The sequence below is a fragment of the Panthera pardus genome, unplaced genomic scaffold (assembly GCF_024362965.1).
Source record: "Panthera pardus isolate Hobbes unplaced genomic scaffold, ASM2436296v1 HiC_scaffold_316, whole genome shotgun sequence".
Lineage (NCBI taxonomy): Eukaryota > Metazoa > Chordata > Mammalia > Carnivora > Felidae > Panthera > Panthera pardus.
Genome location: NW_026526895.1, coordinates 1,846,967 through 1,874,808, shown reverse-complemented (window position 1 = coordinate 1,874,808; position 27,842 = coordinate 1,846,967). Strand labels below are relative to the sequence as shown.

Below are 27,842 nucleotides of genomic sequence, written 5' to 3'. Positions count from 1 at the left end.
TGCGCCCTGCCCCACTTAGCACAGGAGGTGGTTCAGGCTTCCGCCTGGCCCCCTGTCAGCATGTGAGTCGGTCACCCACGCACAGCGCCACCCCTCAGGGAGGAAGTACTGATGTCACTATTGAATGTGATGTTTCATGAATGGTTCTTTTCACTTTCAGAGCTGAAGAAACACAGCTGAAGAAATGCGACCAGGGAGGGCATTAACATATTCTCCCCGCTCCCCTTGCCAGGATGGTGTTCACACATGTGCAAAGCCCCCCCCCTTGCCAAAGGGGGTTCAGGCATGCCCACAACCCCCGCTCTGTGAGGCAGACCATTTGTACAGGCACACAACCTTCCCTCAGCAAGGGACAGTGTTCATGCTTGGCCCCACTCACCTCGGTGGGAAGGGTGTTCACACATGCACATAACCCCCCTCAGCATTGGAGGGTGTTCAAACATGTGCCCCACCCCACTTGATGCCAGAAGTGGTTCAGGATTCTGCCTTGCCCCTGGTTGGTGTGTGAGATGGTCACCCATGCACAGTGCCACCTTTTAGGGAGAGTAGTGGTGTCACTATTAAATGTGATATTTCATGAATGGTTCTTTCACTTTCACAGCTGAAGAAACACACATCTCTTAAGGTAATTAATTGTTAGGGTTGACAATGACATAAGGGGTAGGGTAAGGCTTAGGTAGTACTTCCTCCACCCTGGGTATGAAAGGTTTTCAAGCATTAGCTTCCCCCCCCCTTTGGACAGGAGGGGGTTAACACATGCGCTCTCCCACATCAAGGTAGGGGGTCACCATTGCGCCACTGTCTCTGCGATGGAGGGGTGTCACTCATGTTCTTTCCCACACCTTGGCATGGGAGGGGATCATGCATATGCCCCTTCTGCACCCCTTCATCGGTGATGTAGCCTTGATGTTCCTTTTAGGCCAGACGTATTTTGCACTGCCTCGGCCGTTCAGTGGATTAAGTGTCCCACTTCAGGTCATAGTCTCACGGTTTGTGGTTTCGAACCCTCGCTTCATCTCTGTGCTGATGACTCTGAACATGGAGCCTGCTTCAAATCCTGTGTCTCACTCTCTGTCTGCCCCTTCCCCATGTGTGTTCTGTCTGTCTGTCTGTCTGTCTCTCTCTCTCTCTCAAAAAAAACAGTGAAGCTGAAAACATTTTAAAGCAGCTCCATCGGTCTACTTGTCTTCTTGCCCTATTCCCGCCTCTTCACGGGAAGGTCCATTTCACTGATTGGTTTTACGGTTTTACGAAGAGAGTAAAACCCTCGTGTGGCCATTCAAATGAGTCACTATTTAGGAAACAAGTGATTATGCTACTTTTCCACGGTCAGGATACCATGGCCATTTCATGAATGTCCCTAGGCAGGCGGGGCCTCTAAAACTAGAAATGCTAGAGGTGATTTTACTGGTAAGCAGGTGGGGTTTGTGTTCACTGAGTTCCTTTTACTTCGTTTCATCTTTCCTTGATTGCCTATCCATGTTGGGTCAACAATTAGTTTGATATTGACTTTACATTTAGGTTATTTTTATCTCATGGTTAACTATCCATGGTTATCCGCTCTGATACAGCTTACACAAGTACAAATATTTCGTGTTGCACATACTAGCATTATTGTTTCCTGTGCACCTGCAGCTGTTTCTCCCGCCCCACGGGGAGCAATCACTTCCCATCCAGCACCACTTGCTTTGTCTTCCTACGCCTAGCAGCGCACGTGCCAGTGTCTGCAGAACTTCCCTTGTTTCTCTGTCAGCTGAGTCTGAATGGGCTTCCTCTCCCACTTGTCCCTAGGTCTCATCTCTTTAATGGATGACACACATCGCTGAAGGTCACAGTGAAGTCTCAAACTTCAGTATGTGGATTACGTGGCACCATTTTACAGTCTCAATTGATTACCCCCTTTCTTTAAAAATTACTCCCTTCCTCCTCCCACCGTCTGGGCCGCTGCTCACCAGTGTCTGTGTTGGTAGGTCCTCGTCTTCTTCCTGCCCCCCATCTGCTTTCCACCCGCCCTTACTTTGGGGTGATCTCAGCCAGCCTCAGGCTTCTATATGCCAGCATCTGGGGCCTCTAAGTCTTTATGCGCTGCCCACAGCTGTTCATGTCTCCAGACACCTGACTCCAGCTGTGCACCACACAGGTGCTACCCTCCCCAGACTCTGCTACCTCCCTATAGGCCTCTCCTATTCCCCTCCCGTTGTTTACTGGGCTGCTGCCACACTGGCCCCTCCCTGTTCCCTGAGCTTGTCAAGCACATACTCCCGCATCAGGTCTTTGCAATCAGTTTGCCTCTCTCTGTCGGAGATATACTTCCACGTGCCAACAAGACATACTCCCTCAATTCCGTCATAACCTTGCTCTGACATCACCTGCTCAGTGGATTCTCTGCTAGCTCTCTATGTAAAACTGAAAACTGTTCCTTCTCCGACCTGAACACCCCATATCCCTTCCCTGCATTCTTTTTCTTCCTGGCCCTTGGCACCATCTGTTTTCTTTCTTGCTTGCTGGATGTTGCCTACTGCAGTCCCTGCCAGATTGTCGGCTCCATGGGCTCCAAAGACCAAACTAGCTTTGTTTAGGGCTGGTTCCTTAGGGCCCTCGAACAGTGCCCGACTCCTTCAAAGGCTCACAAACCATTTGCTGAGCAAGTAAATATTAGGATTTCGTATTGTTTTGCTGTGTCTGCCATCACAATGTACCACAGACTGGGTGGCTTAAGCAACAGAAATTGATTTATTTATTTTCTCACACTTCAGATCAAGGTGTGGCCAGGGTGGGTGTCCTCTCTCCATGACTGGTGGATGGCCTCCTTCCCACTGTCTTCACGTGGTCTTCCTTCTGTGTGTGTAGTTGCCCACTCTCTTCCTATAGGACACCGGTTATCAGACTAGAGTCCCTCCCCGCAAATGAGCTCATTCGACCTCCACTTTACCTTTCAAGATCTGGTATCCAAGTACAGTCCCATGGGTAGTTAGGACTTCAATGTATGGATTTTGGGGGCAAATCCATTCCATAACAGGTTTATGTCTGTTGTACCTAGTCACTACCTACATGGGTTTTTTTTTCTTTATGCCCTTGTGCCCGTTATTTGCTCACACAGTGCTAATCCCAGTTTGCCCTTAGCCCAAGTTATAACTCTGTTTATTTATTTGTATAGGCTTGCATCTTCCCTCTACCTCTATGCTCCAAGTTCCTGGCTGGCACTGGAATTACATCTTTAGCACGGACATCATAACCTCCAGGTGAGGTAAGTATGATTTTCATTTTGAAAATCAACAATCTGAAGCTCAAAAGAGAGTAGGTCATGTTTCTGAGATCACAATACTAGTAAGTGCTGTCCTTTGGATAACTTTGTTCTCATGGGCTCCAAAGCCCACTTTCTTTCATCTACCATATGTCCCCAAGATGAATGGGGAAAAGCCATATTTCAGCATGGTATAATATAAGCAATGGTACGTGTAAAGCTGGTGTAACAATTCAGGAAATGGGATTAAGTTTAGTATCTGAGTAATTATACCCACAGGTTGAATTTCAATATCACATCCTTTTATTTTTTACTGCTGGAATTTCTGTTATCCTTAATGATTATATAAACGTATTCTTTTCTTTGCAAAATTTAGCCAGTAAGAATACTGAGAGAGTTTGTTTCCTTTTTAACAGGTCTGAATTATAGGATGAATTCATAATGTCAAGATAATAGCTGTTATTTTTTCCTACAATATAGAGGAAAAGGTCATTGCCTTTGTTGTGAGAGTTTACCATGTGTTCTTGGTAACATGACTGAGCTGTATTGGTGAAAACCCGTCGTAGATTTTGAAAGTCAGTTATTTATAGTTAAGAGAGTATCGTTCTTTCTTTGGGTGCAGCTGATTTTTGAAATAGAACTTAGGATTTGTCTGCATAGATTGTCTATTTCAGAATGAGCTTTGTTTTAAAAAGTATGTTATATTTGCATTCATGTAAGTTGTACCATCATTAAATTGACAGGAAAGCAGCTGTTAATAGTTGTCATTTGGACATGTAGATGGAAATCCTAAGGGTCATGGTGTGACTCCTTACACGTGTTGAGCTCTGGTTTCATTTGGCATTTCCAAACCATTGCCATGACCTTATGAATGTTGATCAAGTGGCCATATAATGGTTGTTTTAAATTGGCATCAGTGGTGTAGAGATGATTCTTAAGTTGTGTATGAGGAAGCTGTTGGTTTTCTGCTTCTATGTCTGTGTAGCTCCTAAAAATAGAAGACTAGCGCATCTTATCAAAATTACTTTTGTTCAAAGTCAATTGCAACTTGTGAATGAGCTAAAGGCTTAGATAATAGTCAGTACTTTTGGAGTCTGATATTTGCAAATTTAAAATAGGTCTTCGGGCATCTGTGTGGCTCAGTTGGTTAATCATCTGACTTTGGCACAGGTCATGATCTCACTGCTCATGACTTTGAACTCCATGTTGGGCTTTGTGCTGGCAGCTGGGAGCCTGGAGCCTGATTGCGATTCTGTGTTCCCTCTCTCTGCCCCTCCCTGGCTCATGCTCTTTCTCTCTCTCTCAAATATAAACTTAAACATAGAAAATAGGTCTAGAATAAATCTGTAGACCATAACATATTTATAGTGACTGCTGATTGAAACAAAGAAATATCCTGAAATTCCAAAAATACATTACTGTTGTTTCCCTAGGCTCCCATTAAATGCCAGGTTGACCATTAAGCTGAATACAAGCAGTAATCTTTTAGTAACTTGGAAGAGATAAGCATACTATCATAGCTAGTAAGGTTTGGTATATGTCGTTTTGGTAGACCTATTTTCTTTAATGATCAAAAAATTAATTTGAGGTCTCTTTTATTTGGGTATTCAGGATTAAGAGAAGTTACCCGAGGAAAATGAATTAAGACCATTTTAGAACTGATCTGGACTTAAAAAGCCAGAGACTGGAGTCATGATAAAGATAGTTTGAACATGCCATTTCATCAAATAAAAAAAAAAAATACAGCTCCTGAATGACAATCATCATGTTGGAGGAGAGTTTCTGGCGTTCCCTCCACAAATGGTGCATGATTTCAGTCAAGGATACAGCCTCACTGACTGTACTTTTACTGACATGATGGTTCAGATACCAACAATGTTGTCTGTTGGGATTGTCTTTTACAAAACTGATATCCTTTCAGTTTTCAGCTTAATTAATATACTAAGGAGAAAAAAAATGTTTCCCTCTTTCTGAAAAATAATCCCATTTGTATTTAGAGTTATCATTAAACATAGTATTTCTAAAAATGGTTAATAAATTGGAAGTCAATATAAATTTGCTTGTGAAGTTATCAAATGGAAAACTGTTGCCAAAGCAGTTATTTTATGTTTTATAGGAAAACTAATCTTTTATGTCCTTACTGCATTTATGTTATATACTATTCACTTTTGTTTCATGCTATTTGTGTGTGTGTGTGTGTGTGTGTGTGTGTGTGTGTGTGTGTTTGCAACTAAGTGAAATGTGCAATATTTGGTCATTTAAATAGATTCACTAATTTAGGCAAAGTCAGCCATAAACAAATGCAATACATTATGTCCAAAGTAGTCAAGCAGATTTTGCATCATGAGTAAAAGTTGCTTTATCTTAAATGAATTTGCTTTTCTCTTTTATTTTTAACAAGCCAAGTCAAAGGTGAATATATTCTTTCTGCTCACCTTGAGGCAGGGCAAGAGCAGATTTGTGTCAGAGCGCACTGTCCGTATTTATGAGAAACTAGGGAAATTAAGAAAGCCACTTAGGTACAAACCTTAGTGGGGACTCATGACTGACACCTTTTCAACAATATTCTGTTGGGATGTCTTTTATTTACTGGGATAATTTTTTTAATTTTTAGTTAATTTATTTTTTAATTTACATCCAAGTTAGCATAATGTGGAACAATGATCTCAGTAGTAGATTACTTAAAGTCCCTTACCCATTTAGCACATCAGCCCTCCAATAGTCCCTCCAGTAACCCTGTTTATTCTCCACACGTAAGAGGGTTTTTTTTTTATATTTTTGTCCCCCTCCATGTTTTTATATTATTTTGCTTCCCGTCCTTTATATTCATCTGTTTTGTATCTTAAAGTCCTCATACGAGTGAGGTCCTATAATATTTGTCTTTCTCTGACTAAATTCGCTTAGCATAATACCCTCTAGTTCCATCCATGCAGGTTAAATGGCAACATTTTATTCTTTTGGATTGCTAAGCAATACTCTAGTGTGTGTGTGTGTGTGTGTGTGTGTGTGTGTGTGTGTGTGTGTGTATACACCACATCTTCTTTATCCATTCATCCATCGATGGACATTTTGGTTTTTTCCATACTTTAGCTGTTGTTGATGGTGCTTCTATAACTTTGAGGTTCACTTTTCCCTTCAAAATAGCACATCTGTATCATTCGGATAAATACCTAGTAGTGCAACTGCTGGGTTGTAGAGTAGTCCTCTTTTTCATTTTGTGAGGAACCTACCTACTGGTTTCCAGAGTGACTGTGCCAGTTTGCATTCCCGCCAGCAGTGCAAGAGTTACTCTTTCTCTGCTTCCTCGCCAACATCTGTTGTTGCCCGAGTTGTTAGTGTTAGCCATTCTCACAGGGGTGAGGTGTTATCTCATTGTGTTTTTGATTTGTACTTCCATGATGATGAGTGATGTTGAGCATTTTTTCATGTTTCATTTGGCCATCTGGATGTCATCCTTGGAAGATGTTTGCTCATGTCTTTGCTCATTTCTTCACTGGATTACTTGTTTTTTGGGTATTGAGTTCGATATGTTCTTTATAGATTTTGTATACTAATCCTTTATCTCATATGTCGTTTGCAAATATCTTCTCCCATTCTGTTGGTTGCCTTTTAGTTTTGCTGATTGTTTCCTTCACTGTGCAGAAGCTTTTTATTTTGATGAGGTCTTAATCGTTCATTTTTGCTTTTGTTTCCCTTGCCTCTGGAGACTTGTTGACTAAGAAGTTGTGGAAGCAAACATCAAAGAGGTTTCTGCCAGCTTTCTCCTCGAGGGTTTTGATGGCTTCCTATGTTACATTTAGGTCTTTCATCCATTTTGAGTGTCTTTCATCCATTTTGAGTGTGAGAAAGTGGTCCAGACTCATTCTTCTGTATGTCGCTGTCCAGTTTTCCCAGCACTCTTGCTGAGGAGACTGTATTTATTCCATTGGATATTCTATCCTTTTTGTCAAAGATTAGTTGGCCATACGTTTCTGGGTCCATTTCTGTGTTCGTATTCTCTTCCACTCATCTGAGTGTCTGTTCTTGTGGCAAGAGCATACTGTCTTGGTGATTACTGCTTTGTAATACAGCTTGAAGTCCAGGATTGTGATGCTTCCTACTTAGGTTTTCTTTTTCAAGATAGCTTTGGCTATTCCGGGTCTTTTCTGGTTCCATACAAATTGTAGGATTCTTTGTTGTAGCTCCGTGAAGAATGATGGTATTATTTTGATAAGTATTGTGTTGACTATGTAGATTGTTCTGGGTACTATTGACATTTTAACAATATTTGTTCTTCCTATCCAGGAGCATGCAATATTTGTCTTTTCTGTGTGCTTGCCATCTGCAATTTCTTTCATAAGCTTTCTATAGTTTTCAGTGTATAGATTTTTCACCTATTTGGTTAGATTTATTCCTAGGTATTTTATGGGTTTTGGTGCAATTTTAAATGGGATCGATTCCCTGATCCCTCTTTCTCTTGCTTCATTGTTGGTGCATAGGAATGCAACTGATTTCTGTGCATTGATTTTGTATCCTGCCACTTTGCTGAATTCCTGTATTATTTCTAGCAGTTTTTTGTTGACTATTGTGGGTTTTCCACATAGAGTTTCATGCCATCTATGAAGAGTGAAAGGTTGAGCTCCTCCTGGACGATTTGGATGCCTTTTATTTCTTTGTGTTGTTTGATTGCTGAGGCTAAGAATTCCCATATTATGTTGAATACCAGTGGCGAGAGTGGACATCCTTGTCTTGTTCCTGACCTTAGGAGGAAAGCTCTCAGTGTTGCCCCTTTGAGGACAATATTAGCATCGGGCCTTTCATATATGCCTTTTATGATCTCGAGGTATGATCCTTCTATCCCTACGTTCTTGAGGGATGTTATCAAGAAAGGATGCTGTAGTTTGTCAAATGCTTTCTCTGCATCTATTGAGAGGATCATGTGGTTCTTGTCCTTTCTTTTATCGATGTGATAAGTCACATTGATTGTTTTGTGGATATTGAACCCAATTTGTATTCCAGGTATTAATCCCACTTGGTCGTGGTGAGTAACGTTTAAATGTATTGTTAGATCTGGTTGGTTCATATCTTGTGTAAGATTTTTGTATCCATGTTCATCATGAAAATTTGTGTATACTTCTCCTTTTTAGTGGGTCTTTTTCTGGTTTTGGAATCAAGGTAAAGCTGGGTTCAGAGAAAATGTTTGGAAGTTTTACTTCCATTTCTTTTTTTGGGACAGCTTCAAGAGCATAGGTGTTAACTCTTCCTTAAATGTTTAGTAGAATTCCCCTGGAAAGCCATCTGGCCCTAGGCTCTTTTTCTTGGGAAATTTTTGATTAGTAATTCAATGTCTTTACTGGTTATGGGTCTGTTCAAATTTTCTATTTCTTCCTGTTTCAGTTTTGTTAGTTTATATATTTCTAGGAATTTGTCTCTTTCTTCCAGATTGTCCATTTTATTGGCATATATTTGCTGGTAATATTCTCTTATTATTTGTATTTCTGCTGCGTTGGTTGTGACCTCTCCTCTTTCATTCGTAATTTTATTTATTTGGGTCCTTTCCTTTTTCTTTTTGATCCAACTGGCTAGTGGTTTATCAATGTTATTAATTATTTCAAAGAACAAGCTTCTGGTTTCAATGATCTGTTCTACTGTTTTGTGTGTGGGTGGAGGGGGTTATTTGTTGTTGTTTTTTTTCTGTGTGTGTTTTTGTTTTTGTTTTCAGTTTCGATAGCATTGATTTTTGCTGTAATCTTTATCATTTCTTGTCTTCTGCTGGTTTTGGTTTTATTTGTTGTTCTTTTTCCAGCTCTTTAAGGTATAAAGTTGGGCTGTGTATCTGAGACCCTCTTACCTCTTTTGGAAGGCCTGGATTGTTATAAACTTCCTCTTATTACTACTTTTGCTGAATCCCAGAGGTTTAGGGGTGTGGTGTTATCCGTTTCATTGGCTTCCATGTACTTTTTAGTTTTCTCTTTAACTTCTTGGTTCACCCATTCATTCCTTTTTTTTTTCATTTTTTTTTATGTTTTAAAATTTACATCCAAATTAGTTAGCATATAGTGCAACAATGATTTCATGAGTATATTCCTTAATTCCCCTTACCCATTTAGCCAAACCCCCTCCCACATCCTGTCCAGTAACACTCTGTCTGTCCTACATAGTTATGAGTCCATTCTGTTTTGTCCCCCTGACTGTTTTTATTTTTGTTTCCCTTCCCTTATGTTCATGTTTTGTCTCTTAAAGTCCTCATGTGAGTGAAGTCATGATTTTTGTCTTTCTCTAATTTCACTTAACATAATACCCTACAGTTCTAAACACGTAGTTGCAAATGGCAAGATTTCAGTCTTTTATATATATATATATATATATATAAATATATATAAGTGATATATATATCACTATGTATATGTGTGTGTGTGTATGTATGTGTGTGTGTGTATATATGTATGTGTATATTCACTCAAATATAGTGTTTTTATATACACTCAAATCCATTGTTTGTTTGTTGATTTTCTGTTTAAATGATCTTTCTGTTGTCATAATGGGGTGTTGAAGTCCCATAGTATTATGGTTTTATTATCAATGAGCTTCTTTATATTTGTGATTAATTGATTTATATCTTTGTGTGCTTTCACATTGGGAGCATAAATGTTTACAATTGTTAGGCCTTCTTGGTGGATAGACCCCCTCAATTATGATACAACACACTTATTCATCTCTTGTTACAGTCTTTATTTTGAAATCTAGATTGTCTGATATGAGCAAGGCTACTCCGTCTTTCTTTGGCGATCATTAGCATGATAGATGGTTCTGCAGCCCCTTCCTTTCAATCTGAAGGCGCCTTTAGGTCTAATATGGGTCTCTTGTAAACAGCATATAGATGGATCTTGTTTTTTTCCCCACCCTGTTACCTTGTGTATTTTGATTGGAGCATCTATGCCATTGACGTTTAGAGTGAGTACTCACAGATATGAGATTATGGCCGTTATGTGTCTTGTAGCGTTGGATTTTGTGGTGGTGTTTTTTTGTGCTATCCAGTCTTTGGTACTTTTGGTGTTTTTTTATTCTTTTTTTTTTATCTTTTCTCCCCTCAGGGAGCCCCCCTGAAAATTCCTTGAGGAATTGCTTAGTGGTCACAAACTCCTTTAAGTTTTATTGTCTGGGAAACTTTTAATCTGTCCTTCTATTTTGAACGACAGACTTGCTGGATAAGGAATTCTTGGCTGCATAGTTTTCTGATTCAGCACATTGAGTATATCTTGCCACTCCTTTCTGGCCTGCCAAGCCTCTGTGGGTAGGTCTGCTGCAAACCTGATCTGTGTTGTCTTCCCTTGTTGGTTAAGGACTTTTTTCCCTTGCTGCGTTCATGATTCTTTCTTTGCCTGAGTATTTTGTGAATTTGAATGTGATATTCCTTTTACTGGTGGATTTTTATGGAATCTTATGAGAGTCTTCTGTGCTTCCTGGACTTTAATGTCTGTGCCTTTTCCTAGGTAAAAATATATATATATATATATATATATATATATATATATATATATATCCGCTATGACTTGCTGACTTAACACTTCTACCCCTTTGTCTCTCTCTTCATCTTCTGGGAGCCCTCTGATTCTGATGTTGTCCTTTTTAATGAGACAGGGTTAGATGTAGGTTGAGGGTTATGGTTAGGGGTAAGGTTAGGGTTAGACTTAGGACCCAGGATGCTCCAGGCACTGAAACCCCAACAGTGCACTTGTCTCCACGAAGGGCTGAGTGGAGTACACAAGGGAGGGTACCAGTCAGGATTATTCTTTGGGTTCCAAGACCAGACTACTCTATGGGACGTTATTCAGGTAGGCCTCAGAAATACTCTCTTGTAGACACACTCGCGCTTTGGAAATCACATGGTGATGTTTCAGGTTCCATGCCAAGTGTTTCTGCACCTTTTGTCGAACCCGTGTGCGTGTTGTAGTCAGACTTTGGAATTGGGTCCCATGGGGAGAGAGCCATAGCAACAGTTAGGGTTCGGACCAGGGACGACAGGGCTGAGGCGACACCAGTATCATAAATTCCATGGAGGACTGAGGTGACGGCACATGCACAGCTGTGGGCCTGCTGTAGAGTTAGTGTGATAAATAGGGTTAGGAGCAGGTTGAAGGCTAGGGTTAGGATTACGGTTAGGGTTAGGGTATGTCCCAGGAGACTCCAGGCACTAACCCTACATCAGAGCAACTGTCCCCCCGAAGGGCTGAGTGGAGTACACAAGGGAGGATGCCGGTCAGGATTAGTCTTTGAGTTCCAAGGTCAGACAAATGTATAGGCCACCCTTCAGGGTGGCCTCAGGTATCCTCTTGGGCAGCTGCAGCCAGGATTTTGTTTTTTGTTTTTTGTTTTTTTTTTTATATTTTAATATATGAAATTTACTGTCAAATTGGTTTCCATACAACACCCAGTGCTCATCCCAAAAGGTGCCCTCCTCAATACCCATCACCCACCCTGCCCTCCCTCCCACCCTGCCCTCCCTCCCACCCCCCATCAACCCTCAGTTTGTTCTCAGTTTTTAACAGTCTCTAATGCTTTGGCTCTCTCCCACTCTAACCTCTTTTTTTTTTTTTCCTTCCCCTCCCCCATGGGTTTCTGTTATGTTTCTCAGGATCCACATAAGAGTGAAACCATATGGTATCTGTCTTTCTCTGTATTGCAGCCAGGATTTTGAAAGGACATGGTGATGTTCCAAGATTTTTGCCGAGTGATTCTGTACTGCTTCATGCGCCCAGACACGTGGTATTTTCAGACTTTGGTATTGGGTCCCCATGGGAGAGACCTTAGCTAAATTTAGGGTTCAATTGAGTGACATCACCAATGACAAAGCGAATCCAGTCTTGTGATCTCCTTGGAGGGTTGGATTGAGGGCCCATGCGAAGGTGCATGTCATGAATAGGCTTTGAATTGAGATAGGGTTAGGGTTTTGTTGAGAGTTCTGGCTAGTGTTAGGGTTAGGGTTAGTTCCCAGGGGGATCCAAGCGCTGACCCCACAGCAGTGCAGTTGTCTCCCGGAAGGGCTGAGTGAGGGCACAGTGGATCATGCTCGTCAGGATTAATTTTTGGGTTCGAAGGCCAGACAACTGTATGGGCTACTGGTCGGGTAGGCCTCAGGAATTCTCAGGGGAAGCTACAGTGGGGCTTGGAAACAACATAGTGATGTTCCAGGTTCTATGCCAGGTGATCCTGTACCGCTTCAGGACCCCAATCGCGTGGGGTTGTCAGACTTTGGTATTGGGTACCCATGGGGAGAGAGCGTTAGCTAGGGTTAGGGTTCGATCCAGGGACATCACCAGTGTTGACGAGACCAGTTTCATGACCTTCCTCGAGGGCTGAAGTGGGGGCCCATGTGACTGTGTGCTTCAAGTGTAGGGTTAGAGTTCGATATAGGGTTTGGGTTCGCCTTAGGGTTCTGGTTAGGGTTTCTGTTAGGTTTAGGTCTCAGGAGCCTCCAGACACTGACCCCAAGGCAGTGCAGATGTTTCCCCGAAGGGCTGAGTGGAAGACACAAGGGAGGGTGCCGGTCATGATTAGCCTTTGGATTCTAGGCCACACAAATATCTGGGCCACCCTTCGGGTAAGCCTTGGTAAACCTCTCTTGCAGCTGCAGTCACCCTTAGAAAATGACATACTGATATTCCACGTTCCATGCCGAGTATTTCTGTACCGATTCTTGAACCCTTGAGCGGGCTGTTGTTAGACTTTGGAATTGGGTCCCCATGGTGAGAGAGTCTTAGCTAGGGTTAGGATTCGGTCCAGGCAAATAGACCCGGCTCAAGCGACTCCAGTTTTGTGATCTCCCTCAAGGGCTGAAATGAGGGCACATGGGAGGGTGCGCGTCAAGTGTATGGTTAGTGTTAGAGAATGGGTTAAGTGTAGGGTGAGTGTTACGGTTAGGGTTATGTGTAGGGTTAGTGTTAGGTCCCAGGAGGCTCCAGGCACTGACCCCACAGAAGAACCTTTGTCTCCCCAAAGGGCTGAGTGGGGGACACAAGGGAGGGTGCTGGTCAGGATTAGTCTTTGGGTTTCAAGGCCAGATGAATGTATGGGCCATCCTTCAGGTAGGCCTCAGGAATCCTCTCGTGCAGATGCAGTCACGCTTTGAAAACGACATGGTGATGTTACACGCTCCATACTGAGTATTTCTGCACTGATTCTCGAACCCGTCTGTGTGGTATTGTCAGACTTTGGAGTTGGGACCCCATGGGAAGAGAGGCTTAGCTAGGTTTAGGATTTGGTCCAGGGAAGTTGCCAGGGCTGAAGCGACACCAGTGTTGTTAATTCCATGGAAGGTGAAGTGAGGGAAAATGTGTGGCTGTGAGTCCGCTGTAGAGTTACTGTGCTAGATAGGGTTAGGTGTAGGGTGAGGGTTATGGTTTGGGTCATGGATAGGGTTTGGGTTAGGTCACAGGAGACTCCAGGCACTGAACCCATAGTAGATCAGTTGTCTCCCTAAAGGGCTGAGTGCACTACACAAAGGAGGGTGCCGGTCAGCATTAGGCTTTGGGTTTCAAGGCCAGAAAAATGTATTGGCCACCCTACAGGTAGGCCTCAGGAATCCTCTCATGCAGCTGCAGTCGCGCTTTGCAAATGACATGGTGAATTTCCATGTTCCATGCCGAGTATTTCTGCACTGATTGTCGATCTCATGTGCATGCTGTTTTCAGACTTGAAATTTATTCCACATGGGGAGATAGCCTTAGCTAGGGTTAGGGTTTGGTCCTGGGAAGTCACCAGGGCTGAAGCGACTCCAGTTTCATGATCTTCCTAGAGGGCTGATTGAGGGCCCATGCGAAGTTTCAGGTGAAGTACAGGGTTAGGGTTAGAGAAAGGGTTAAGTGTAGGTTGAGGGATATGGTTTGGGTTATGGTTTCGGTTAGGGTTAGGTCCCAGGAGGCTCCAAGCACTGATTCCACAACAGTGCTGTTGTCTACCTGAGGGGCCGAGTGGTGTCCCCAGGGAGGGTGTCAGTCAGGATAAGTCTTTGGGTTCCAATTCCAGACTAATGTATGAGAGACACTTCAGATAGGCCTTAGGAATCCTCTTGTGCAGCTGCAGTCATGCTTTGGAAATGATGTAGTGATGTTCTACATTCTGTGTAGAGTATTTCTACACTGATCTCGAAACCGTGTGTTTCCTGTTGTCAGTCTTTGCAACTGGTTCCCCACAGGGTTTGTGCCTTAACCAGGGTTAGGGTGAGGTCCAGGGTAGTCGGCAGGACCGAAGCGACTCCAGGTTCGTGATCTCCCTCACGGGCTGAATTGAGGCCCAGCGACGATGTGGGTCAAGTGTAGGGTTAGAGTTCAAGATAGGATTAGGTTTCGGTTGAGGGTTCTGGTTAGGATTGCGTTTAGGGTTAGGGTTAGAATTAGGTCCCAGGAGGCTCCAGGCACTGAAAGCACAGCAGTGCCGTTGTCTCCCCGCTGGGCTGAGTGTACAAGGGAGGGTGCTAGTCAGGATTAGTCTTTTGGTTCCAAGGCCTGACAACTCTATGGGTCACTGGTGTAGTAGACCTCAGGAATCCTATCAGGCAGCTGCAGCCAGGCCTTCGAAAGAACATGGGGACCTTCCAGGTTCTATCCCGAGTGATCCTGCACCGCTTCTGGAGCCCAGGTATGTGGTGTTGTCAGACTTTGGTTTTGGGTCCACATGGGGAGAGAGCCTTAGCTAGGGTTAACATTCTGTCCCTGGATGTCGCCAGGTCCGAAGCGACTCCAGTCTCGTGATGTCCCTCCAGGGATGAAGTGAGAGCCCATGCGATGGTGATGGTCAAGTGGAGGGTTAGTGTTTGAGATAGGATTAGGTTTCGGTTGAGGGTTCTTGTTAGGCTTAGGTTTAGGGTAGTGTTAGGACCCAGGATGCTCCAGGCGCTGAACCCACAGCAGTGCAGTTGTCTTCCCGAAGGAATAAGATGAGGGCACATGGTAGGGTGTTAGTCATGATTAGTCTTGGTCTTCCAAGACCACACAGCTCTTTGGGCCACTGGTCAGTGAGGCCTCTGGAATCCTCTCGGATGCCGCAGCCGGGTCTTTGAAAGGACATGGTGTTGTTCCAGGTTCTATGCCGAGTGATCCTGCACCACTTCTGGACCCCAGGTGCGTGGTGTTGTCACACTTGGTTTTGGGTCCCCATGGGGAGAGAGCCTTAGCTAGTGTTAGCTAGGGTTAGGGTTCGGTCCAGGGACATCGCCAGGGCTGAAGCGACTCCAGTCTCGTGATCTCCCTCGAGGGCTGAAGTGAGGGCCCATGCGACGGTGCGGGTCACGTGTAGGGTTAGGGTTACAGATAGGGTTAGGTGTAGGGTGATGCTTATGTTTAAGGTTATGTTTAGGGTTAGGGTTAGGTCCCAGGAGTCTCTAGACACCCCACAGCAGAGCAATGTCTCCCCAAAGTTCTGAGTGGAGTACACAAGGGAAGGTGCCCGTCAGGATTAGTTTTTTGATTCCAAGGCTAGACAAATATATGGGCCACCCTTTGGTTAGGCCTAAGAAGACCTCTAGTACAGCTGCCATAGATCTTTGGAAATGATGTTGTGATGTTACACGTTCCATGGTGAGTATTTCTCCACTGATTCTTGAACCCGTGTGCATGCTGTTGTCAGACTTTGGAATTGGGTCCCCAGGGAAGAAAGCCTTACCTAGGGTTAGGGTTCGGTCCAGGGACATTGCCAGGGCCAAAGTGACACCAGTGTTGTGAATCCATGGAGGGTGACGTGAGGGCACATTCTTGGCTCTGGGTCTGTTTTAGAGTTAGTGTGATAGATAGGGTCAGGTGTAGGGTAAGCTTTAGGGTTAGGGTTAGGGTTAGGGTCAGGGTTATGTCCCAGGAGGCTCCAGGTACTGAACCCACAGCAGAGGAGTTGTCTCCCTGAAGGTTTCAGTGGAGTACACAAGGGAGGGTGCCGGTCAGGATTAGTCTTTGTGTTCCATGGCCAGTCAAATGTATGGGCCACCCTTCTGGTGGGGCTCAGGAATCCCCTCGTCCAGCTGTCTCCCCGAAGTTGTCTCCCCAAAGGGCTGAGTGGAGTACACAAAGGAGGTTTCCAGTATGGATTTTTCTTTGTGTACAAAGTCCAGACAAGTGTATGGAATGCTCTTCATGTAGTACTCATAAATCCTCTGTTGTAGCTGCAGTCGTGTTTTGGATATGACATGGTGATGTTCCATGTTATGTTGAGTATTTCTGCACTGATTCTGGAAGCCATGTACATGCTGTTATCAGACTTTGGAATTGGGTCTCCATGGTGAGAGAGCCTTAGCTAGGATTAGCGTTTGGTACAGGGACGTCGCCAGGGCCAAAGCGATACCATTCTCATGAATTCCATGGAGGGCTGAAATGTGGGCACATGGGCGGGTGTAGGTCTGGTTTAGAGTTAGTGTGAGAGTTCGTGTTAGGTTTAGGTGTAGCATTAGGGTTACGTTTCTGTTTATGGTTGAGATTAGTTCCCAGGAGGTTCTAGACCCTGAACCTACAGCAGTGCAGTTGTCTCCCCGAAGGGCTGACTGGGGTGCAGAAGGAAGGGTACCGGTCAGTATTAGTCTTTGCATTCCACAGCCCCACACCTATATCCACACTCTTCAGTAGGCCTCAGGAATCCTCCTGTGCATCTGAAGCCCTGCTTTGGAAATGACATGGTGATGTTCCACACTTCACACACAATTATCCTGAACCGCTTCTCAACCAATTGTGCCTGCTCTTGTCAGACTGTGGAAATTCGGTCTCCATATGCAGAAAGCCTTAGCTACAGTTAGGGTTTTGGCCAGGGAAATCTCCAGGGCTGAAGTGACACCAGTCCTGTGATCTCCCTGAATCGATTATATGAGGGCACACGCATGGTGCGAGTCAGGTGTAGGGTGAGTGTTAAAGATGAGGTGAGGTTTAGGTTCACGTGTATACTGTGGGTCACTGTTAAGATTAGGGCTTGGTCACAGGAGGCTCCTGGCACTATACCCCCAGTAGGGCCATTGTCACCCCACAAGGCTGAGTAGAGGGGTCTAAGGAGGGTCCCAGTTAGGCTGAGTTTTGGGTGCCAGTGCCACTCCTCGGTTAGACTTCAAGAAGTCCCCTGTGGAGCTCCTTCTGGTCTTTGGAAATGACATGGTGATGTTCCAGGTTCCATGCCACGTAATCCTCCTCCGCTTCTCGGCCCCATGTCCGTCATGCCCTTAGACTTAGGAATTGGGTCCCCATTAGGAGAAAGCTTTTGCCAAGGTTAAGGTTCGTTCCATGGATGTTGCCAGGGCCAAAGCGACACCAGTGCCGTGATCACCCTGAGGGCTGAATGAGGGTCCATGCGCGGTTGCGAGTCATGTGTAGGGTTAGGTTTAGAGTTGGGGTGAGTTTTAGTTTGAGCGGTATGTGAGTGTCACAGTTAAGGTTAGGGTTAGGTCCCAGGAAGCTCCAAGCGCTGAACCTCCGCAGTGTAGTGGTCTCCCCAGAGGAATGTGTGTGGGCCTCATCAGAATGGGCTGTTCAGGCTTAGTCGTTGTGTTCCAGGACCAGCCTCGTGTGTGTGCCATCTTCAGTTGGGCCTCATCAGCCCCCTTGTGCTGCTCCATGCGGGCATTGGAAATGTCATGATGATGTTCGATGTTCCATGTGGAGTAATTCTGCACTGCTTTGGGCCATTTGTTTGTGGTGTTCTCAGAGATAGGAATTGGGTCCCCATCTAGAAAGATCCTTAACTAGGGTTAATGTTCTGACCAGGGACTTCACCAGTGTGGATGTGACACCATTCCTGTGTGTCGTGTGCGTTGGGTTAGGGTTTGGGATTGGGTTTGGTGTTAGGGGTTAGGGTTAGGGTTAGGGTTGGTGTTAGGGGATAGTGTTAGGGGATAGAGTTAGGTTTATGCATTAGGGTTATGTTTAGGGTTATGCTTAAGGGTTAGGGTTTGGAGTTAGAGTTAGGTTTAGGCATTAGGTTTGGGCTTGCGTTAGGCTTAGGTTTAGAGTTATTGTTTGGGTTTGAGAGTTAGGATAATGGTTAGATGGTGGGGTTAGGATAAGTTGATAGCATTAGTGTTAGGGTTTGCATTAGGTTTAGGGATAAGGTGAGGTCTAGGTCTAGGACTTGCGTTCGGGTTATGGGTTTGGAGATTCGATTCGCGGTTAGCGTTAGGGTTAGTGTTAGAGTTTTATGGTTATGGTTAGGGTTAGTTTTATGTTTTATAATTTTAGGGTTAGTGGGTATAGTTAGAGCATTAGGGTTAGGGTTTTAGGGTTAGAGTTAGAGAGTTAGAGTAAGAGATTTAGTCACAAGTTTAGGGTTAGTTCAGGGTTTGTTTACTTTCTCAGTTCGGTAGGGTTAGGTTTGGGTTTAGGCGTAGGGATAGGGACTGGGTTTAGTATTTGGGTTCTGGTTAGGGTTAGCTGTTATGTTTAGGTGTTGGGACTTGGGTTATTGTTAGGGTTAGGTCTAGGACAAGAAGTAAGTTATGTTTACACTCCCACTTGTAGCGGGGAGATGTTTATCCGTGGACACCGCCCTGCATCTGGAAGGGAGTGTGTTCATTTTTTTCGCCCCTGTCTCTGTGCACTGGAGGTTGTTTTTGCCTTGCTCCATTCTTGCTTGGCTCTGGACTGTTTCACACCGCCACGCTGCCTCTCTCGGTATGATAGGATTTCACGTACTGCCTCATCTGTTTTTGATGCATCGGATGCATAGTTTTAATCTCTATATCATTTATTTCTTTTTGATTTTAATTATTTTCTTCATTCTGTCCTTTGTGAGTTTTGTTTGTTGTCCTTTGTCTGGTTTTTATTTTATAAAGTTATGGTGTTTACTTCAGTTTTTGGGTTTTTTTTGTTTCTTTTTTTCCTGAGGCAGACATGTATTGTTATAAACTTCCCTGTTAGAACCAGTTTTCCTGCTTTACAGAAATTTGGATTGTTGTATTTTCATTTTCATTTGTTTTCATTTTTTTTTTGTATTTTCTCTTTGATTTGTTGGTTGAGCCATTGATTGTTTAGTAGCATGTTATTTAACTTTCATGATTTTGTGCCTTTTCCGGAATTTTTTTTTTTTTTTTGTTTCAGACTTCTAGTTTCATAGCATTGTGGTCTGAAAAGACACATGGTATGGTGTCGATCGGTTTGATTTTGTTTTGACTTGTTTTATGATCTTTTTATCGAGTGTGGGGAATGTTCTATGTGCACGTGAAACGAATGTGTATTGTGCTGTTTTAAGATGGAATGTCTAAAATATATTGGTTAAGTCCATCTGGTCTACTCTATCATTCAAAGTCTCTACTTCCTTTGTGATTTTCTGATGGAAAAATCTCTCCATTGATGTCATTGGGGTGTTAAAGTGCCCTACTATTATTGGATGACTATCAATTCTTTAGTTTTGGACTGCTTTGTGTATTTGAATGCTCTCAGATTGAGCGCATATATGTTTCCAATTGTTCTTTTTGTTGGATTGTATCTTTTATTATTATATTGTCCTTCTTTGTCTCTTGTTACAGTTTTATTTTTAAATCTATTTTGTCTGATAAAGGTACTGCTACTGCAGATTTCTTTTGAAACCTTAGTTCTATAATTAGTCTCTTGTAGGTAGAAGATAGATGGGTCCTATATATTTACTCATTCTATCATCCAGTGCCTTTTATTATGAAGAGGGAGAGCACAGGCATGGGAGGGCGGGGAGGGGGGAATGAGGGAAGAGAGAGACAGAGAGAGAGGGAGAGAGAGAATGAGAATGAGAATGAATCCTCATCAAGTTCCATGCTCAGTGTAGAGCCCAGTTGGGGCTCAATCCCATGATCCTGCGATCATAGCCTGAACTGAAATCAAGAGTCGAAATCTCAAGCGATTGAGCCATCCAGTTGCCCCTGTCACCCAGTGCCTTTGATTTGAGCATTTATTCTGTTTCTATTCAAAGTAATTGATAGACATGTACTTGTCCTATTATTACTTGATATTGGTTATTTCTGATTTTTTCTGATCCTTTGTTCTCTTTCTCTTTTTTCGATTTGCTGGGTTTCTTCACAATTTCACAGTTGAAATTGTTTGTCTTTATACTCTGCATATGTATTAGTAGTGTTTGATTTGTGGGTATTATTAGGTTTGTACCTAACCACTTCTGCATATAGGAGTCTATATTAAGTTGATAGTTGTTTAAGTTTGAACCAGTTGTTTACTCCTCTCCTCCCCGTTTTGTAGCTATGTAGTGTTCCTATTTCGAAAACTTTCATATTGTGAATACCTTGACTGATGTTTTACAGATAAACTCATTTTTATTGCTTTTGCGTTTCACACTTTAATATTGTCACTTTAGGTGTTTCTTTTCCACTTAAAGAGTCCCCTTTAACATTTCTTGCAGGGGTGGTTTGTTGATTGTGAACTCGCTTAGTATTTATTTGGGAACCTCTTAATCTCTCCTTCCTTCTGAATGATAGTTTGCTGGATAGACTCTCTTTGGCTGCAGATGTTTTCCATTCGGCACCTTTACCAAACCGTGCTGCTCACTTGCGGTTTCACTCACTCACTTTACAAAACCGTGCTGCTCATTTACTGAAATACATCCAGTGATAACCTTATGGGGTTTCCCTTGTAGGTAACTGTCAACTTTTGTTTTCTTGCTGTGAAAGTTTTTCTTTATCACAACATTTTGGGTTTTAATTAGTATACGACTTGGTGTGGATCTGCTTCTGTTGAATATAATGAGGGTTCTTTGTGCCTCCTGCTTTGGATCTGTTTCCTTCCCCACATTAGGGAAGTTTTCATTTATTGTGTCTTCAAATAAATTTTCGGATTCTATTTCTCAGAGTTCTGAGAATGAGAAATAGGACAGAAAAGACCTATTGAAGGTTCTCTGATGTGTCACTGGATTTGCATGCGTGGAGGATAGATTTGAGACTCAAATGAACAACCTACCTTTAACTTCTAAGAACTAGAAGAAAAAAACAATCTATGCCCAATGTTCTCAAAAGGGAGAAATTAATCCATATGAGAGTGGAAACCAATGAAACAGACCATGAAATCAATAGAAAATATGAAGAAGACCAACAGTGAGTTTTCAGAAGAGTGAAATAAAATTTTCAGGACTATACATAGACTATGCTAAGACATAAAGAGGACCAAATTCAAAAGAATTATACATAAAAGAGAAGATATTATGCCTTATACAAAAGAAACATAAAGCAGACAAAGTGGCGACTATGGCCAAATTAGATGACAGAAAACTACCTACCTAGAAGAAATGGATAGGTTCTTAGAAACACACAACCTACCAAGATTGTATCAGGAAGATATAGAAGGTTTGCACAGACCCATTAAAGGAAGACTGTATCAATACAAGAAGATAACCAATGTAAGTAAATTGAATCAGTAATCGATGTTCTGCCAAGGAAGAAAACCCCAGGACCAGGTGGATTCATTGGTGAATTTAACCAAACGTTTGTAGAAGAACTAACAGCAGTACTCTCACTGATTCAAAAGGAATGAACACCACCAAACTCATTTCATGAGACTGGAATTACCCTGGTAGGAAGCCAGAAAGGATACTAGCTGAACAGAAATCTATAGGCCAGTATCCCCGTGATGAATATAGATGAATAATTCCCAGTAACATACAGGCAAACCAAATTCAGGATCACATGAAAAGGATCATTGACCATGATGAAGGGTTTTTTCCCTGTAAAGGCAGGATGTTTCAGAAATGCAAATCAATAAATGTGACCCCTCACATAATTGAATGAAATAAAAATCAACCAGAAACCAGACTCTTAACTATAAATAGCAAATGGAGGGTTACTATAAGTGAGGTGGGCAGGGGCATGGGTTAAATGGGTGATGGGCTATGGAGGGCGCTAGCAGTGAGGATCACTGGGTGTTGTATGTAAGTGATGGATGACTACATTCTATACCTGAAATTAACATACACTGTATGCTAACCAATTAGAATTTAAATAAAAAACTTGAAAAAATAAATACTAAAGAAATGCATACATAAATTTAAACTAAATACATTTTATTTTTTTTTCAATATATGAAGTTTATTGTCGAATTGGTTTCCATACAACACCCAGTGCTCAACCCAAAATGTGCCCTCCTCAATACCCATCACCCACCCTCCCCTATCTCCCACCCCCCACCAAACCTCATTTTGTTCTCAGTTTTTAAGAGTCTCTTATGTTTTGACTCTCTTCCACTCTAACCTCTTTTTTTTCCTTCCCCTCCCCCATTGGTTTCTGTTAAGTTTCTCAGGATCTACATAAGTGTGAAACCATATGGTATCTGTCTTTCTCTGTATGGCTTATTTCACTTAGCATAACACTCTCCAGTTCCAACCATGTTGCTAAAAAGGGCCATATTTCATTCTTTCTCATTGCCATGTAGTACTCCATTGTGTATATAAACCACAATTTCTTTATCCATTCATCAGTTGATGGACATTTAGGTTCTTTCCATAATTTGGCTATTGTTGAGAGTGCTGCTATAAACATTGGGGTACAAGTGCCCCTATGCATCAGTACTCCTGTATCCCTTGGGTAAATTCCTAGCAGTGCTATTGCTGGGTCACAGGGTAGTCTATTTTTAATTTTTTGAGGAACCTCCACACTGTTTTCCAGAGTGGCTGCACCAATTTGCATTCCCACCAAGAGTGCAAGAGGGTTCCCATTTCTCCACATCCTCGCCAGCATCTATAGTCTCCTGATTTGTTCATTTTGGCCACTCTGACTGGCGTGAGGCGATATCTGAATGTGGTTTTGATTTGTATTTCCCTGATGAGGAGCGACGTTGAGCATCTTTTCATGTGTCTGTTGGCCATCTGGATGTCTTCGTTAGAGAAGTGTCTATTCATGTTTTCTGCCCATTTATTCACTAGATTGTTTTTTGGGTGTGGAGTTTGGTGAGCTCTTTATAGATTTTGGATACTAGCCCTTTGTCCGATATGTCATTTGCAAATATATTTTCCCATTCCGTTTGTTGCCTTTTAGTTTTGTCGGTTGTTTCCTTTGCTGTGCAGAAGCTTTTTATCTTCATGAGGTCCCAGTAGTTCATTTTTGCTTTTAATTCCCTTGCCTTTGGGGATGTGTCAAGTAAGAAATTGCTACGGCTGAGGTCAGAGAGGTCTTTTCCTGCTTTCTCCTCTAGGGTTTGGATGGTTTCCTGTCTCACATTCAGATCCTTTATCCATTTTGAGTTTATTTTTGTGAATGGTGTGAGAAAGTGGTCTAGTTTCAACCTTCTGCATGTTGCTATCCACTTCTCCCAGCACCATTTGTTAAAGAGACTGTCTTTTTTCCCTTGGATAATCTTTCCTGCTTTGTCAAAGATTAGTTGGCCATACGTTTACAATAGCATCAAAAACAATAAAATTTATTGGAATAAATTTAGCCAAGGAGGTGAAAGATCTCTACAGAAAACTATAAAACCTGTGTGCAGAAATGGAAGAAATTCAATTTTCATGGAAGAAACAGAACACACAAGTCAGTGAAAAGCCACCCCATGTCCATCTGTAGAAGGAATTAATATAGATACAATGTCCATACTAATCAAAGCCCCCTAGAGATTCAGTGCTATCTCTATCAAGACTCCGATGCAATTTTTATGCTATTAGAAACACATTTCCTCAAATGTATTTGGAACGACAAAGAGACCCTAAGTAGCCAATGCAAGAAAGGACAAAATAGGAGGCATCACACTTCTTGATTTCAAACTTCATTGTAACACAAAGAAGTCTGTTATGTCACTGGCATAAGCACACACATAAGACAATGGAACGGAAATTGAGAGCCCAATCTAAACCCATGCATGCACAGTCAACTAGTGTTTGACAAGGGAGTCAAAAATACACAGTGGAGAAGAATAGTCTCTTGAATAACTGGTGCTGCGAAAATTGGATATTCACATGTATAAGAATGAAGGTTAGCACCATATGTTACACCACTCCCTAAAGAGTGAAAGGAAGAAACATAGAGAGATGTGGTTAGAGAGAAACAGTGACAAAGAGGAAGTACAAAGAGGAAGGTAGACACCTGCTCGAGGTATGTGGATGGCGTTAGATACATCAGGGGAGAGGGGATGTATGAGGTGGCTCTGAGTGCTGGGGCAGAAAGGGCTGGTATCATGGGCATCAGAGTTCCATGACCCCAAGACTCCAACATCCCTGGGTCCAAGCTCTGCAGAAGCCATTGGAATTGAACCATTGGTATCCCTCATTTCTTCTGGAATTGTGAGGCTCAGCCTCATGTTCTGTCATGGAGAGGGATGTCTTGAGGGAGATTGTGCTGCTCTTTGGCAGGTATACTCCAAGTCTGCCCTGTGGGGAGGTGTCCTGGGCCATCTCTCTCACTGCCCCAGGCCCTGTTGGATTTCCCCTCTCCCCCACTACCTGGCATTCCTCAAGTTCTGAACCCAGGCATCAGGCATCATGTTGTCCCCAGGTCCTGAAGTCTGTATCTGGTAGAGGTGGACTGCTGATATTGATTAAAAAATTGACAATAAGGTCCATATCCTCCCTCTGGGACTAGCGGTGTGCATCCCAATCGTGGGTTGCTATCCTCCTGTCCACAACTAATCTGAGCATTCCAGAAGGTAGGTGAACACTTTAAAACACTCTAGTCTTCTCTTACATCAAATTCAAAGACATTTTCTTGTCCCAGCTTTCTTTTAATGCTGAAGAGATGGCAATTAGTAATTGAAGGCATAATGGTCCTATAGGATATTTACCTATATGACTGGTGGACATTATTTCATCCATCCGTGTCCCTAAAGCACGTTTCATTGGAAATATTAGCCAAGGATACATACTGTAAATTCACAACGGATTCATAGCTCCCTGTAAGTTTCATTCTGACCTTGTCACATACGTGTCATCAAAGATATTATTAGTGACTTTTCAGATAAGCTCTCCACATCAAGATGGTGATGTTAGAGAATCTGGTATAAATGGAATTTCACAAATTCCAAATGAGGAATGATTTTTCATTTTTAATGTTTCTTTTTTTCTTTTTTTGAGAGATCCCGAGCTGGGGAGGGGGGAGAGAGTGGGAGATACCGAATCTGAGGCAGGCTCGAGGCTCTGAGCTCTCAGGACAGAGCCTGACGCGGGGCTCAAACTCATGGACTGCAAGATCACGACTTGCGTCAAAGTCAGACGCTTAGCCGGCTAAGCCACCCAAGAGCCCCAGGAATGATAGTTTATTGGCAAAGAAGGAGAAATTAAACATAGTGTAAAGGATGTCTATTTTTAATTGAAATATTGTTCACACATTTGTTGTATGAGTTTTAGGCATACATTGTAGTCATTCCATATGTCTATAAATTATATTGTACTTAAGCACAAGTGTAGCTATCCTGTGAAAGCATGCAACAGTATTATTACAGGATTGACTCCATTACATTGGCTGTCCCTTGTATCCCTAGGACTCATTCATTCCATAGCTTACGCCGGTATCTCTCTCAAAGTTGTTCGTTCTTTATCTAACCTAAGTATTTTGGTGGTAAACACAATTACCACTTGCTCAGCAAGTGTAAATTGGCGGTTTGTTTTGCTTAAAACATTACAAATGATGTCATTACGTTAATAACGTCGGTTTCATTCTTCACTCACAAGAAAGGAGAAGGAAAAGATTTCTTTGTGTCTCAGGCCCTGTCATTAAAACCTTTCCCAATGTGGAGAACAGGTTTAGTTGCCCAGGCACCTTCAGTGTCTCAGCTGAGCGACCAGGGCCTTCTACATTGCAAGAATGCCCACGATGGCCAACAGAGAGAGCTCGAGCACCATAGACCCGGAGAGGCGGGTTCCTTTGCCCAGGCAGTGATAGCCAGCAGAGGGCGCACCATCGGCTTTTCTGACCCAGGGCAGCTGAGAGCAGGAAGGGCTTTGATTGCTCCCAGAGGACTCAGGGCCTCTGCCGCTGCCTCAGTACAGAGAGCAGAGCTGCATTTCCAGCAGGTTGTGCCGCCCGCCCCAGGGGAGACCTTGGGAGCTTTGTAGCAACTTGGCATCTCCTGAGTCGCCAGAGAGAATTTGTCTTATTGTACTGAGTGCTGAGGAGTGGGCGCTGGGTGGCTTCCCTGGGCAAGCTGGTTGCTGAGCTGCAGAGACCCTTGCGTTTTCTGGGCTGTTCCCGTGTTTCATTCCTCCCCTTCCCGGACAGTATTTGAACAAGACATATTTTACTAAAGGTCTCGTGGATTGTGGAGGCCCACGACATCACCTCATCGATACAGTCGATGGTTTGTTGTTCCAGATTCAGGCTTGTTTCCGGGAAGAAACCCTGACAGAAATTCAGAAGAACGGGAGCTGCATTCCGTTAGGACATGAATACATGAAATGCTCGTCTTGGGAACTCCTAGAAGAATGAGCTGGGACCCACTTTCCGAGTCCTGCTAGAACCAGTGACCGAGGTAAGGGCACAAACTGTCCCCCATATCATACATGCCTTTAAAAAGTTTCATGGTTATTTTTCCAACCTAATTAAGTGATTGCAAACTACAGAAAACCTGGTAGGTACCTGTCATTAATGTACGTTATCTTGAATTTAAATTGCAGTGAGTAAAGTTACAGTGTAGTATTAGTTTCAGGTGTAAAATATAGAGCAACCCTTCCACACGTCATCCGGTGCTCATCCCAGGTGCACTTCTTAATCCCCAGCAGCTGTTTCACCCATTCCCCACCTTGCTCTGGAAGCCCTCAGTTCGTTTCCTAGTTAAGAGTCTGTTTGTCACTGTCTTCTCCCCGCCCCGCCCCCCGCTTTGTTTTGTGTTATTTCCATGTGTTAGTGAAATCATCTGGTATTTGTCTTTGTCTGAAAGGCTTATTTCACCCAGGATAACATTCTCTCCATGCAGCTCATGGCAAATGGCAAGATTTCATGTTTTTACGGCCTAATAATATTACATTCCATATACCATATCTCAATTTATTCATCAGTTGATGGAAGCTTGGATAGTTTCTGTAATTTGGCTGTTGTAGAAAATGCTGCTGTAAACATCATGGTGCATGTATCCCTTTGAAGATTTTGTATTCTTTGTGGAAATACCTTGTAGTGAAATTGCTGGATCGTAAGGTACTTCCATTTCCAGTTGTTTTTTTTTTTTGAGAAATCTCCATAATGTTTTCCAGACTGGCTGCACCAGTTTGCATTCTTACCCACAGTGCAAGAGGGTTATTCTTTCCCCAAATCCTTGGCAACACCTGCTGTTTCATCCTTCATTGATTTTCGTCATTGTGACAGATGTGATGTGTTATCTCATTGTACTTTTGAATTGTATTTCCCTGAAGATCAGTATTGTTGAGTATTTTTTCATGTGTCTCTTGGCCAGGTATATGTCTTCCTTCAGGAAATGTCCATTTTTGTCTTCTGCCCAATTTTAATCAGATTTTTCATTTTTTGGGTGCTGTATAACTGTATATATTTTGGGCACTAACCCTTTATCTGATGTCGTTTGCAAATATCATTCTGTAGGTGTTTTAGTTTTGTTGATTATTTCCTAGGTGACGGAAGGTTTTAATTTTTATGAAGTCTCATTATTTTTGCTTGTGTTTCCCTTACCTGTAGAGATATATCTACAAAGACGTTTGCACAGGCAATGTCAAATAAGATACTACCCGTGTTATCCTCTGGGATTTTTATGGTTTCAGG

The 27,842-nt window shown here is 42.8% G+C and overlaps 1 long non-coding RNA gene across 1 annotated transcript; it reads left to right on the top strand.

Annotated features, from left to right (window-relative positions):
• Positions 1–270: 270 nt before the first annotated feature.
• Positions 271–26,604, top strand: LOC128774446 (uncharacterized). Its single transcript, XR_008419008.1, has 3 exons — positions 271–625; positions 3,158–3,247; positions 26,448–26,604. It is a non-coding gene; the product is annotated as an uncharacterized LOC128774446 (long non-coding RNA).
• The last annotated feature ends 1,238 nt before the right edge of the window (positions 26,605–27,842 follow it).